Source organism: Dipodomys ordii, unplaced genomic scaffold (assembly GCF_000151885.1).
Source record: "Dipodomys ordii isolate 6190 unplaced genomic scaffold, Dord_2.0 Scaffold13, whole genome shotgun sequence".
Classification (NCBI taxonomy): domain Eukaryota; kingdom Metazoa; phylum Chordata; class Mammalia; order Rodentia; family Heteromyidae; genus Dipodomys; species Dipodomys ordii.
In genome coordinates, this window is record NW_012267229.1 from 16,566,042 (window position 1) to 16,578,980 (window position 12,939).

At 49.3% G+C, this 12,939-nt stretch overlaps 1 protein-coding gene across 8 annotated transcripts in view; it reads left to right on the forward strand.

The window, feature by feature from the left end:
* Positions 1–3,119: 3,119 nt before the first annotated feature.
* Epb41l1 (erythrocyte membrane protein band 4.1-like 1) overlaps positions 3,120–12,939 on the forward strand; it is a 111,114-nt gene continuing 101,294 nt past the window's right edge. For all 8 annotated transcript variants that reach the window (XM_013011054.1, XM_013011055.1, XM_013011060.1 and 5 more), the window contains exon 1: positions 3,120–3,152. The gene's annotated coding sequence lies outside the window, so the exon portion shown is untranslated. The remainder of the gene's footprint in view (positions 3,153–12,939) is intronic.

Consider the following 12,939-nt stretch of genomic DNA (forward strand, 5'->3'; position numbering starts at 1 on the left):
GGCGCTGTGGCTCAAGTGGTAGAGTGCTAGCCTTGAGCTGAAGAGCTAAGGGACAGCACCCAGGCCCAGAGTTCAGGCCCCACGACCGGACCCCTCCCAAAAAAAAGAGTCTCAAGGATTTTCCTGCCCAGGTTGGCTTTGAACTATGATCCTTAAATTTCAGCCTCTTTAGTAGCTAGGATTACAGGCATGAGCCACCAACACCAGGCTTGCCCTTTCTTCCTTGCTTGCTTGCTTCCTTCCTTCCTCCCTCCCTTTCTTCCTTTTTTTTTTTTTGTCAGTCATGGGGCTTGAACTCAGGGCCTGGTACTCTCCATGAGCTCTTCTCACTCAAGGTTAGTGCTCCATCACTTTGAGCCACAGATCCACTTCCAGTTTTCTGGTAGTTAATTGGAGATAAGAGTCTCACAGTTTCCTGCCTGGGTAGGCTTTGAATGTGATCCCTATATCTCAGCCTCCTGGGTAGCTAGGATTACAGGTATCAGCCCCCAACTTACTTCCTTCTTTCTTTCTTTTCTTTTCTTTCTTTCTTTCTTTCTTTCTTTCTTTCTTTCTTTCTTTCTTTCTTTCTTTCTTTCTTTCTTCCCTTTTCCCCCCTCCCCTCCCCCCCCATTGTATGAAGAGGTTTCACTGTGTTGTGGGCTAGTCTTGCACTCCTGGACCCGTGTGAGTCTCCCTGCCTCAGTCAACTCCTTGGCTGGGCCATGTGTCTGAATGGGCTGTACACCAAAGAGGGGAAAGAAGAGAAGTTACGAGTTTGAACATGTGAGTTGGGATGGGAACAGGCTGGTGCTTCGTGTGCTAGCTCAGGGAGTTTGGGGAGTTCCTTGAGTCCCTCCTACTGGTGATCAGGCAAAGATAAATTTTACAGAAGTGGAGGCCTGTTGAGGGGCTGCCACCTGGCTACATGGCAAAACTTGAGTGTGGATGGGCTGGGAAGTTGGCTCAGTGGTAGAGCGCTCGCCTTGCATGCCTGAGGCCCTGGGTTCGATTCCTCAGCACCACATAAGCAAAAAGAAAAAAACCGGAAGTGGCGCTGTGGCTCAAGTGGTAGAGCGCTAGCCTTGAGCTGAAGAGCTGAGGGACAGCGCCCAGGCCCCACCACTGGACCAAAAAAAAAAAAAAAAAAAACTTGACTGTGGAACTTTCCAACCCAATGGTGAAATTGGAGTCTGTGTTAAAATGCCAGCAGTGAAGGCTAAAGGAACAGGAGCCTGGAGCTGGTGAGGGACAGGATCGCTAGTCTATAACTGAAGGAGGTCTTGACAGGATTTAGTAACAGTCATCTCATTCATAGAGAGGTAGAAGAGAAATGGAGGGAAGGCAGGAAAGAGGGAGGGAAGTAGGGAGGGAGGGAATATGAGATGGGGGAAGGAAGCAGGCCTAGGATCATATGGCACAATGGTGACCAAGCTAGAGCTGCTTCTGTTTGTTTAGACTGAGCCTTTTGCTCAGTGCTGGCAGGATGGTGGTCCTGCTTGCTTGCCAGCCCCTCCTCTGCTGCGCAGTCCCCAGAGAGGGCTTCTGAGAAGAGGCTTTTGTTTCACTAACTCCTTCTGATTTCCTCTCAAGCTAACTGCTCTCGTGTGCATGGCAGGCACACACACATACCCCATCACCCGATTTGCGTTTGTCCCCATCGGTGATTGAAATGTGAATCTTCTCTACTCCTCTCCACTTTCTGGATATCACAGGGCCACCAAAGCAAGAACCAGAGTACTATATGTGCAACCAGTGGTTAAGAGTCCAAGCCTCTCAGTGTGGTGGTGAGAAAGTATGTGGTGGTGGGGGGAACAAGGGGGGTGTCTCATCTCTCCTAGCACGTGTGGCCTTTAGGGAGGCATTTCACTCTCTGAGTTTCAGATTCCACATCTGTAAATGGAGTCTGTTCCCTGTTCATAGGCTAAGCTCTCCACGTGGTTGTCCCATCAAATCCTCCCATTGGTCCCGGAAGCTTGCTATTACTTAGACTTTCCAGATGAAGAAGAGAGGTGATTTGCCAGGCCATGTAGTAAATGGGGCAGCCATAATACAAGTCAGGTCTGGGTGACTGTGTGACTGTAATCTGCTTTTCTTCCTGTTCTCCTGAGCCTCATGTTCCACATGAAGCAGAAATAACTTGTCCTTTCAAGAGTATACCTATGCAGTATACCTGTGCTTTTTTCTTCTGAGCACCCTGGCCTGGACTGAGAGGTTGGGGCCCAAAGAAGGCAAGGGGCTAAATACCTATGAGAGAAATTGACCAGAACAGAGTATTAATGTTGAAAAGACACCGAGAGGTCTGAGAGGTCTTTCTTGAAGGTTAACCACATTTATTTCACAGTTGAGGAGACTGAGACAGGATAGGTTGAGAAGGTAGTGAGTGGGTCTGCTCTTTGCTAGGCGCTAGTATGGAAGGAACCCATAAAAGTGGGACCCTGCTGTCCCTCCCCCTTGTCTTCCCTGTATATCAAGTCCATGGATCCATCATGTGTGTATGTGTGTGTGTGTGTGTGTGTGTGTGTGTGTGTGTATTTATCAGTCATGGGGTTTGAACTCAGGGTGTGGGCACTGTCCCTGAGCTTTTTCACTCAAGGCTAGCACTTTACCAGTCTGAGCGCCACAGCACCACTTCTGGTTTTCTGGTGGTTAATTGGAGGTAAGAGTCTCACATGCTTTCTTGCTGGGTTTGACCCATGATTCTCAGATCTTAGCCTGCTGAGCAGCTAGGATTACAGGCATGAGCCACCAGCACCTGGCAATTCCAATTCTCAAGTCCTTCCCCTCTCCTCTTCTGTGACTATTCCAGGTTAAGACTTGTCTGCCTCCTCACTGAGTCTCCCGTAGTCACTCTTGGCTCTTTCTAGTCCATTCTCCAGCCTGAGAGTCAGTGCTTTCCCATTGCTGAGAAGGAAGCCTCAGCTTCATCTTGACCTCCATGGCCTTCACTGCCCGGCCCCCAAGGGCTCAGATGTGTTATCTTCCCTCCTGCTCTTTCTGCTTAACAGGTTCAGCAACTTCCTTAGGACTCCTCCAGGAGTCCAGTGCCAGTCTCAGTTGGCAGTGCTGGGCCACCGGGCCAGAGCTCCTGTACTGAGAAGCTCACGCTGTCCCCTCCTTCTAGGTGCCTGGCTGAGGACATCTTCCCTTGGGAGCCCGTTTACAAAGGAGGGGTGAGTGTTCCAGCGACTCTGCCTAGTCTCCTGCCTGAGCTGAGGCTGGGTGAAGAGCTGCTTGCTTTTGATCTATTTTACTGCTGGGCCCTGTGAAGGTTTGTCTAGGCCACAGTTTCTGCTGAGAATGAAAGTGTGAAAGGCTGGCCCAGGCTCGGGCTGGGGTTGAGGCTGCGATTCATATTCTGTGTTGGCAATGTGCTTTGCCTGTTTGGCTATCCATACTATCAACGGTGGCGGGCGAGAAGCTGGATCCACAGGCCCTGTGGCCCTGCTTTCTTTGGCTTAACCACTCCTGGGTGTAGACTAGATTCAGGAGAGGGTGGCTCCCCGCTGGCTCTGCCATCAGCTAGTGTGTGACCTCTCTTTCGCTTGGCCTCAGGGTCACATTGCCTAGGCAGACACTGAAAGAAGGGAAGACTAAATGAGGTTTTTTAAACTTGCCATCAGGGATACTTCTCCGCCCCCCCCCCCCCCCCCCCGCCCCACTGCCCCACATATACCAGTACTGGGGCTTGAACTCAGAGTCTGGTTGCTCTTGCTTGGCTTTTTTGCTCAAATCAAGACTGTCTACCGCTTGAGCCATAGTAGCTCCACTTCTGACTTTTTGATGGTTAATTGGTGATAAAAGTCTCCGGACTTCCCTGCCCTGGTGGGCTTTGACCCTCAATCCTCAGATCTTCGTTTCCTGAGTAGCTAGGATTACAGGGGTGAACCACCTGTGCTGAGCGAGTCCCCCCCTTTTTTTGTCAGTCGTGGGGCTTGAACTCTAGGCTTGGGCACTATCCCTCAGCTCTTCAGCTGAAGGCGAATGTTCTACCACTTGAGCCACAGCACCACTACCAGTTTTCTGAGTGGTTTATTGGAAATAAGAGTCTCATGGACTTTTGTGCCCGGGCTAGCTTTGAACCGTGATTCTCAGATCTCAGCCTCCTGAGTAGCTAGGATTACAGGCATGAACCCCTGGTGCCCAGCTGAATTTCCCTTTTTTAAATGAACTTCCAAGAATCCCAATGTATGAAATAGCTAAAAGGGTTGTGCTGGTGACACAGGCATAGGGCTAAGGTCAGTATAATTGTTCTAAGTCTTCAGGCACCAGCAGCCCCTAGACCCTTCCTTGGCTTTGGGTACAATACTTTAAAATCTCTGGCTTGGCCAGGCATGGTGGTACACATCTGTAATCTAAGCACTTGGGAGGCTGAGGTAGATGGTCATCAATTGGAGACTAGCCTAGACTATATATTAAGACCCTGTCTCAACAGGGAAAACAAAAAGGGAGAGAGGGAGAGAGAGAGACAGAGACAGAGAGAGAGAGAGAGAGAGGGAGGGGAATAAAAAGGAAACCATTGGCCCAAAGCATGACAAAACCCTTTTCCTAAGCTGGGAGCTGGTGGCTCACCCCTGTAATCCTAGCTACTCAGGAAGCTGAGAGTTGAAAATTATGGTTCAAAGCTAGCAGGGAAGTCCATAAGATCTTAATCTCCTATTAACCACCAGAAACCCGAAGTGGTGCTGTGTCTCAAAGTGGTAGAGTGCTAGCCTTGAGCAAAGAAGCTTAGAGATAGTTCCCAGGCCCCAAGTTCAAGCCCCATAACAGACACTAACAAGAACCCCCTCCCCCAAAAAAAAAAACCCTTTCCAACCTGGAGGTAGTGTGACTGTCAAGACCACGGAACCAGTCAAGTTATATTGACTGAGAAATTACAAAGTGACAGATTTGCACGTGTGTCATGTGGGGTTGTTAAGAAGGCATGACTGCTGGGGTTGTGATGTTATTTTAGAATCTTCTGTGAGATACCTCTGGATTGTGTGTGTGTGTGTGCAAGGAGCAGGGGCTGAGCCAAGCTGGAGCAGGTAGTAGGTTAGACTGAGTGCAACAGAGCTGGGAGCATGTTAGGTTATTAGCCCTGGGCTGGGACAAGAGTGACTTCAGTTCAGTTAAGAGGAGCGATTTTGGTTCCTTCCTGCCATCACACGGGGCCCCCTGGAGCTCCCTGGGCAGGAAGCAGGGGGAACAAGGACTCCTCTGTCCACAGCCACAGCACAGGCCGGACAGAGGAGGTGGATTAGCAGTTCCCAGGCGCAGGCCTGCCCAGCCGGTCCCTGACATTCGGGCAAATGTGGGGGCAGAAGGGGAGCTCAGGATATGTGTGTGGCAGGGAGGTAGAAGTTGATGCCTGCATGTATTCCACACGTTCCTCTGGCTTCCTAAAGCCCTCCAAGGAGCCAAGCTCAGCAACAAGCGATTCCTTAGGATCAGAGTAGAGAAAGATGAGCCTCCAGGTACGAACCGCCATCCATTTACTGACGGAAACTAGACGTGAGAGGCAACACATCCAAGTAATTCTTCTGCAGCCTTTACCTCATTACTTTCCCTTTCTGGACCTCAGTTTCCCCTTCTGTAGGAATTCAGGCAAATACACAAGCCCTAGCTTTTTTCTTTTTTTTTTGCTTTTTATTTTGGTGGTATTAGGGTTGGAACTCAGGCCTTGTCTTGCTAGGGCTTTGCATTGCTGAGCATTGACTCTACCCCTTTGTTACACTGCTTATTTTTAAGATAGGGCACTGCTTTTTGCCCAGGCTGGTACCTGGGCTGTGATTTCATGATTTTATGGTCCCCCCCCTCCTGTAGATGGGATGACAGGTGCATGCCACCATTCCCAACTCTTCTGTTGAGATGCAGTCTTGTGAAGTTTTTTGCTCAGACCAGCCTGAATCTCCAATGTTCCTGATCCCAGATTCCTTTGTAGCTGGAATGAGGCATGCAGCAGTGTGCTCAGCTAATGATTGAGAAGGGACTCTTGAACTTGTTGCCTGGGCTGACCTCACATCTTGACCCTTTTGATCTCCACCTTCCAAGTAGGTAGGAATATAGGCATGAGCCACTGTACCTTCTTAATGTACTTCTGAGTGTCAGTTAAAACAATGATATTCAAATTTTTCTTTTCTTTTTCTCTTTTTGTCTGTCATCAGTATTTGTAGCAGAGGGACTGACTGAGCTGGAGGCAGCTTACCCAGAATCCTGCCCTTCTTACTGTCCTTTGTTCCTGGGAGGTTCTTTTGGAGATTCTTCTGCAAACACCCAGAATCTAGGGAGCAGTGTGTAAACTGCTGCTGAGTCAGAATCATTCTGGAGAGCATGTTTTGTAAACTGTCCCTTGCAGGCTAGACGATAGGGGAAGGGGGGGGTTGTGTGCCCAAATGCACAGAGAGTTACAACACTGACTTCTGCCTGGCCTTGCCCTTGCCTGATCTTGGCTGTCCTGGGGAAGTTCATAGGACTGAAGGACTGCTTGTCTCTCCTCTTTAGCCTGTCTATTACCACAGTTTTAGCAGGCAAAACAAGAAAACAGGGACTATTTTTCTTCTAGGGCCTATCTGTCAATCAAAGAGAAGGACTGTGATTGGTCCCATCCTTGTTAGGGGGAGGATAGAGATGCTCTCAGGTGCAAGCCCATGTGCCTAACCGAAGGATTGGGGGACCACCAGACTATGAGGATGGAGGCCGTTCTAGACCACCTGAGCATACTGAGAAGCCAGTGGAGCCTTGGTTATGGGAGAATGTACATCTTATAAGCCCACAGGGGATGAAAACTCTAACTTTTCAGTAATAGGAACATAAATTAGCCACAACTGTGATAGCTTAGGTTGATTGAGTTACTCTACATACTAATAAGTATCATCTCATTTAATCCTCATGACAGTCCCTTGGATGGGTATTGCTATTGCTATTATTGCCCCATTATGGATGGGGAAACTGAGCAAAGTCTACACGCTGAATAGAGGAAGAACTGGGATTCCAGCCCAACTCTGATCACATCTCTTTCTTTTGCTTCTTAGGCCAAAGGTCTGTCTTGCATCTGCTAGCATGCCATCAGTGACATAGAGCTCATGACCCTCCCAGGTAGCCTGGACTCAGGCTGCAGGGCTCTGCCTGTTGGAAGGGACCTCGCCGTGCCACACATCTGTGTGCTCTGTGCACACTGTCCTTACAGTGTGGCTCTGTGCTAGTTGCTTGAGAAGCTGGAACGGAAAGGTCACCCATGCACCTGCCTGCACAGTGCCCATAAGCAGTGCCACATTACTGATTTCTCAATCCATGGTGCTCTGAACAGCTTTGTGGTTGTTGTTGTTGGTGGTGGTGGTGATGGTGGTGGTAGCGGGGCTTGAACTCTGCGCGCTGTCCCTCAGCTCTTCAGCTCAAGGCGAGCACTTTACCACTTGAACCACAGTGCCACTTCTTTCTGATGGTTAATTGGAGGTGAGAGTTTCATGGACTTTCCTGCCCAGGCTAGCTTTGAACCTCGATCCTCAGATCTCAGCCTCCTGAGTCGCTAGGATCACAGGTGTGAGCCACCGGAGCCTGGCTCTGAACAGCATCTTATCTCATGTAATTGCAACCACAGCTTCAGGTAGAAAACGGCATCATTGCCCCCATTTTCTAGACAAAATGGAGGCTGAGTGACTGAGTCAGGATCATGTGGTTAGGAAAGGACCAAGCTAGTGTTTTGAATTCACATCTACCTGTCTCTGAGCCTGTGCTAAAGCATGCTATGTCTTTGTGCAGGTATCCCTGTGACAGTGTGCAAAGCGCCATGGAGAGGGGCTGGTATAGCACAACAGAATTTCATGAGAGAGCTAGGGGGAGAGGGGAGTGGACGCTGGGTCAGGTTGAAGGGGCTGGGATCCGGATGTTTGGTTTGAGGAGGACCCTCTAGGAGAAGGGGGCTGCCTGATCAAGGGCGAGGAAGGGATGAGTAGGCCCCTCCCCTTCCTGATGGTGGTGACTGTGCTCCCCCTTCCAGGGAACTGTGCTCCCCCTTCCAGCCACTGCCCAGGCTCCACCCTCCCTGCAGGCAGTCCCGAGCTCCAGCAGCCAGCATGGCTTCACGTAGCAGAAGACTCTGACCCACGGAAAAGGTCCCCCCACCCCCTCATTTTCCCCCAGCTAATCTCATCATCTACTTTGTCAGATGGTGGCTATACCCCTAGAGGCCTGGGCTCTGCCCCTAAAGTGCCTTTGGGCTTTTCTCCAAACACCCCAGGTGGCCGGTTGGGGGAGGCTGTTAGTGGCAATCATACTGAGCTGGACTTAGCATGTTGGAGGTTTGGCCACCCCATTTTATAGATAAGGGTCTGAGGCTCAGAGCAGGAAAATGACACCAGTGCATGTGTCAGATTGAAGCTGGCTGTGTCATAGTCTCCTAAAGGAGGACTTGTCTTGTTCTTGTTAGTGAGGAAGGCTGCCCTTCCTTCTCCTACCCTTGCTCATCTGGATTCTTTTATTATTATTATTATTATTAACCATTGTGGGGCTTGAACTCTGGGTCTGGGCGCTGTCCCTCAGTTCTTCCTTTCAAGGCAAGCGCTCTACCACTTGAGCCACAGTGCCACTTCTGGTTTTCTGGTGGTTTATTGGAGATGAGTCTCGCAGACTTTCCTGACTGGGCTGGCTTTGAACCGTGATCCTGAGATCTCGGCCTCCTAAGTAGCTAGGATGACAGGTGTGAGCCACTGGTGCCTGGCTCTGATTCATTATTTTTACGCCGCTAGGACCAAATCCCTGAGAGAACAGACTGATGGGGAAGGATTAATTTGGACTCACCCATCATGGCAATGAAGGCAGGGAAGAGCAACTCCTGTTGTGCCGGGCAGGAAGCAGAGAGGGAATGCAGGAAGAGGTCAGGGCAGGTACGAGGCCCAAAGACTGGTCCTGCTTCCTCCAGCCATCCCCCACCTCCCGTCCTTTCCCCTCCTCCCCATAGCAGCATCCTTTTAGGAACCCATCAAGCCATTCATCCCTGCATTAGGTCATCGCTCTCAAGGATCTAATTGCCTCGGGAAAGGCCATTGTAGATACCTGCAGAGGTGCACATGCTAACCTCTCAATCCAATCAAGTCCACAATTAAAATTAACCATCACGCTGTCCATCCCTCCCCGTCCCTCTGCTGCCTCAATCACCACCCTAACCTTTCTCCCACAAAGTAACACAGGATTCCCCTTAGCCTGAGTCAGAGGGACTATTTCTGGGGGGCAAACAGAAATATCACCTAGCTAAGGCACAGATGTCCAGCATTTGTTCCGAGACCTCTGTTTCTGGGACCCTTGGGGCAATTTCCATATAGGGAAGAACAGAAGAGCCCTTTCGTTGAGGGTTCTTCAACCTATGGCCTTTGTCACCAGAACCAACGTTTCTTCCATTTTCCCATGAAGAGCTTTTCAGTTCATCATCTCTGTCTTTCTGTCAGTCAGACAAGTCAGTCAGTCAGTCAGTCTCTCTCAATTATCCCACATTCCTGACGGGCAGGACCAAGAAGATATAATTATCTCATTTTCCAGGTGGGGTAAGGCTCAGAGAAGGTAAGTGACTTTTCCAAGGACACTCAACTAGTGAGTAGAGTTAGATGTGGGTTCACAGGAACCCTGTTCTTTCTTGCCATTGCCCGGTGCTGACAGTGACTGAGAGCCTCTGGGCTGATCCCTCAGTCCCTCCCCACCCCCAGGACTCCCTCTCTGGTCCAGCCCAGTGTGTGTGGGTAGCATCCTCAGCTCAGCGAGCCCCTAGGCACTCTGTAGTATTTCTGAAATCGAGCCCCAACCTGCTGCTCTTGCCAATCCTGGCTGATGTAACAAGCTGCACTCTTCCTTTTGTGAAGGTGGAGGAGAGAGAGCAGCTATTTGGCAAGGGAATCTGTCTGGAGTGTTGGAGGTGTGGGTGTCCTATTAGGGAGTGGATGGGGAAACTGAGGCCAGGCTCAGTACAATTGCTGCCTCTAGGGCACCTGGAAAGGCAAGACTAGGAAAAGGTACAGGGTGGGTGAGTAGAGTGGGCCCTTCTCCCAGAAGCTGGCAGCTTTGTTTCACAGAGTAGAAGTCAGTTGATGCTGAGCACTCACACAGCATTCTACATTCATCCCACAAAATTATTCCTCCTCCTCCTCCTCCTCCTCCTCTTCCTCTTCCTTCTTCTCTTCCTCCTCCTCCTTCTTCTCTTCCTCCTTCTCTTCCTTCTTCTTCTTCCCAGTCCTGGGACTTGAACTCAGGGCCTGGGCACTGTCCCTGCACTTCTTTTTGCACTAGCACTCTACCACTTGAGCCACAGCGCCACTTCCAGGTTTTTCTGTGTATGTGGTACTGAGGAATCCAACCCAGGGCTTCATGCATGCTAGACAAGCACTCTACCATTAAGCTACCTTCCCAGCCCTAGTTGACGTTGTGTGTGTGTCTGTCTTTTCTTTCTTTCCTTCCTTCTTTCTTTCTTTCTTTCTTGTTTTCTTCTCTTGGTACTGGGAATGGAACCTAGGACATCACACTTGTTAGACAAATGCCTTTGCCCCTGAACCACATCCCAGACCCTCCATAGAAATTCTTCTAAGCAGCAGCTTAGGCATTCCCAGAAAAGTGGCATGTGGAACAAACCAGAGCCAGAGACCTGGTTCCTTGGAGTCCTGGGGCTTCTTGCTAAGCCTAACTGGGATCTTGGGACCAGCAGCAATGGTTGCACAACTCTGCAAATATACTAAAAACCATGTAATTGCATGCATTAAAGTGGCTAAGTTTATGGCATGAGAATGCCATAAACTCAGTATTTTTTTCAAAAGAAAAATATCTAGGTCATCTTAGAGCATACACCACACATGGTAGATGCTTAACAGATACCTATTGAATATGTGCATTAATGAACCTAACATCTTTTTTTTTTTTCAGACAGAAAAGATTTCTTGCAGGGAGAGCATACTGGTGACCTGGTGACCTGCACCAGGTGGAGGGTGCAGGGGGTGCAAGGAATGCAGGGGGCAAGGGCAAGGGTGAAAAAGGAAAAGGGAAAGGGGGAAAAGGGAAAGGGAAAAAAGGAATGTGGTATCTTATATAGCATATCTGTTTGATTCCTGCATCGGCATTGAGGAGGAAGCAGGGTAAGAATAATGATCTCCATTTAACAGATACAGAACGATACAATGACTCACCTGGGTTGATTGAGCTGAAGGTTTTTGGGTTTTTTGTTTGTTTGGTTATTTTATTTTTTATTATTATTATTATTTTTGTATGTGTGTGTGTGTGAGTCATGGAGCTTGAATTCAGGGCCTGGGCACTGTCTCTGAGCTCTTTTGCTCAAGGCTGGCAATTTAGCACTTTAAGCTACAGCGACACTTCCATTTTTCCGGTGGTTCATTGGAGATAAGAGTCTCATGGACTTTCCTATCAGGGCTGGTTTTGAACTGGGATCCTCAGATCTCAGCCTTCTGAATAGCTAGGATTACAAGCTTGAGCTCCTGATGAATTTTAAAGAGGGGAGGAGCAATGCTAGATTGCCCATTGCCCTGCATTTGGTGAAGCCTATCTCCCTACTGCTCTTCCTACCTGCCCTCCTACTCTTCCCCCCCTGGCCCTGGGCCTGGAGGAGGCAGAACCAGGCATCTTGCCTCCCAGATCAACCTCATCTTTGCTTCACCAGTGGAAACGGCTTTCCAGTCTGAGTTACCCCCTAACATTGCTGTCCTTGCCGTGTGCTGATGATAGGGTAAAGGCTTTTAGTAATGTTATTAAGAGCTACTAATCATTAAAAGTGATGGCTATCTATTAAGCTCCTACTCTACGTTGGGCATAGTTGTAAATGATTTATGGCTGTCTAGGTTAATTTTGTTTAATCCCCACTCTAAGAGATAGGTAATACTGTTATTCCTGGTGAGCAAACAAGGAAACCGGGACACAGAAAGGTCTTACCATTTGCCTCCATGTTGTTGGAGTTGGATTCAAAGCCAAAGGCGGTGCTGCTGAACCTTTCACCACTGGGCTGGAGGCACAGAGGAAGTTTAGCTGGAACTTCAGAGATTTCCCCATCAGTCTACTATGGAGTTGTGTAGCATCCAATATTACAAAGGGAAAAACCCAACCTGCTCCAGATCAGAGAAGACGACTGACCTCGGGCTTCAGAGGATGTGGCTTCCACAGGGGAAGCAGATGACTGATCAGCCCTGAAGTCATATGTATTGTGATTCTGGAGGTGCTGTAGACACCCAGATCCTGGCTTGACCAGTCACCAAGTTGTACATGACCTTGAGCTAGAACTCTCTCTATTCACAGCCTAATGACAAATGTCCATCCAGAGGCTCCCATTAGGTACCACTCCCATGGTGCCTTGGGCCTGAGACATGGAATAAGAACAGGGCAGCTTGTTTGAGAAGCAGCTCAGGACTGTGCTCCCAAGTGGTCTTGCTCAGGAGGTCCAAGTGTCAACCCAGTCTCCATCCCCAGATCTTCCTGGAGATGGTGGTGATGGGGAGCAAGGCACAGAGTCTGGCATCTTGGGTTCTGTTTGGCCTGTGGAAAACTGGGTGGCCTCTAGAACTTCTTGTTGACCAAGATCAGTTCTCTTGATTGGCACCCAGGGGACATCAAGATCTAGCCTAGAGAAGCCAATGGCTTTAGTTGGGCAGAAGGCAGCCCTGAAGACAATGTGGACAGAGAGCTGCGGAGGGGCAGCATTATAGAACTAGAAGGAACAACATGCCTTCCTGTGATTCCAGGAACCAGGCCTGGGGAAGATATCAGGGAAGGTCTGAATGATGACCCTGTGCCTCAGTTGTTCCCTTTGGATTCCTGGTTTTCTGTGATTGGTGTGTTGAGACATGTGTCTACCAAGTTTTTTCTGAGGGCTTAGTTTCCTCATTTGTCAAATAGGAACGCCACAGGGGTTCACCGACTGATAGCTGGGGAGGGACCAAGTCACATCAGGCTTAGACAACTGAAACAGCTGCTTTAACAGGCCAACAGGCTTCTGTACTC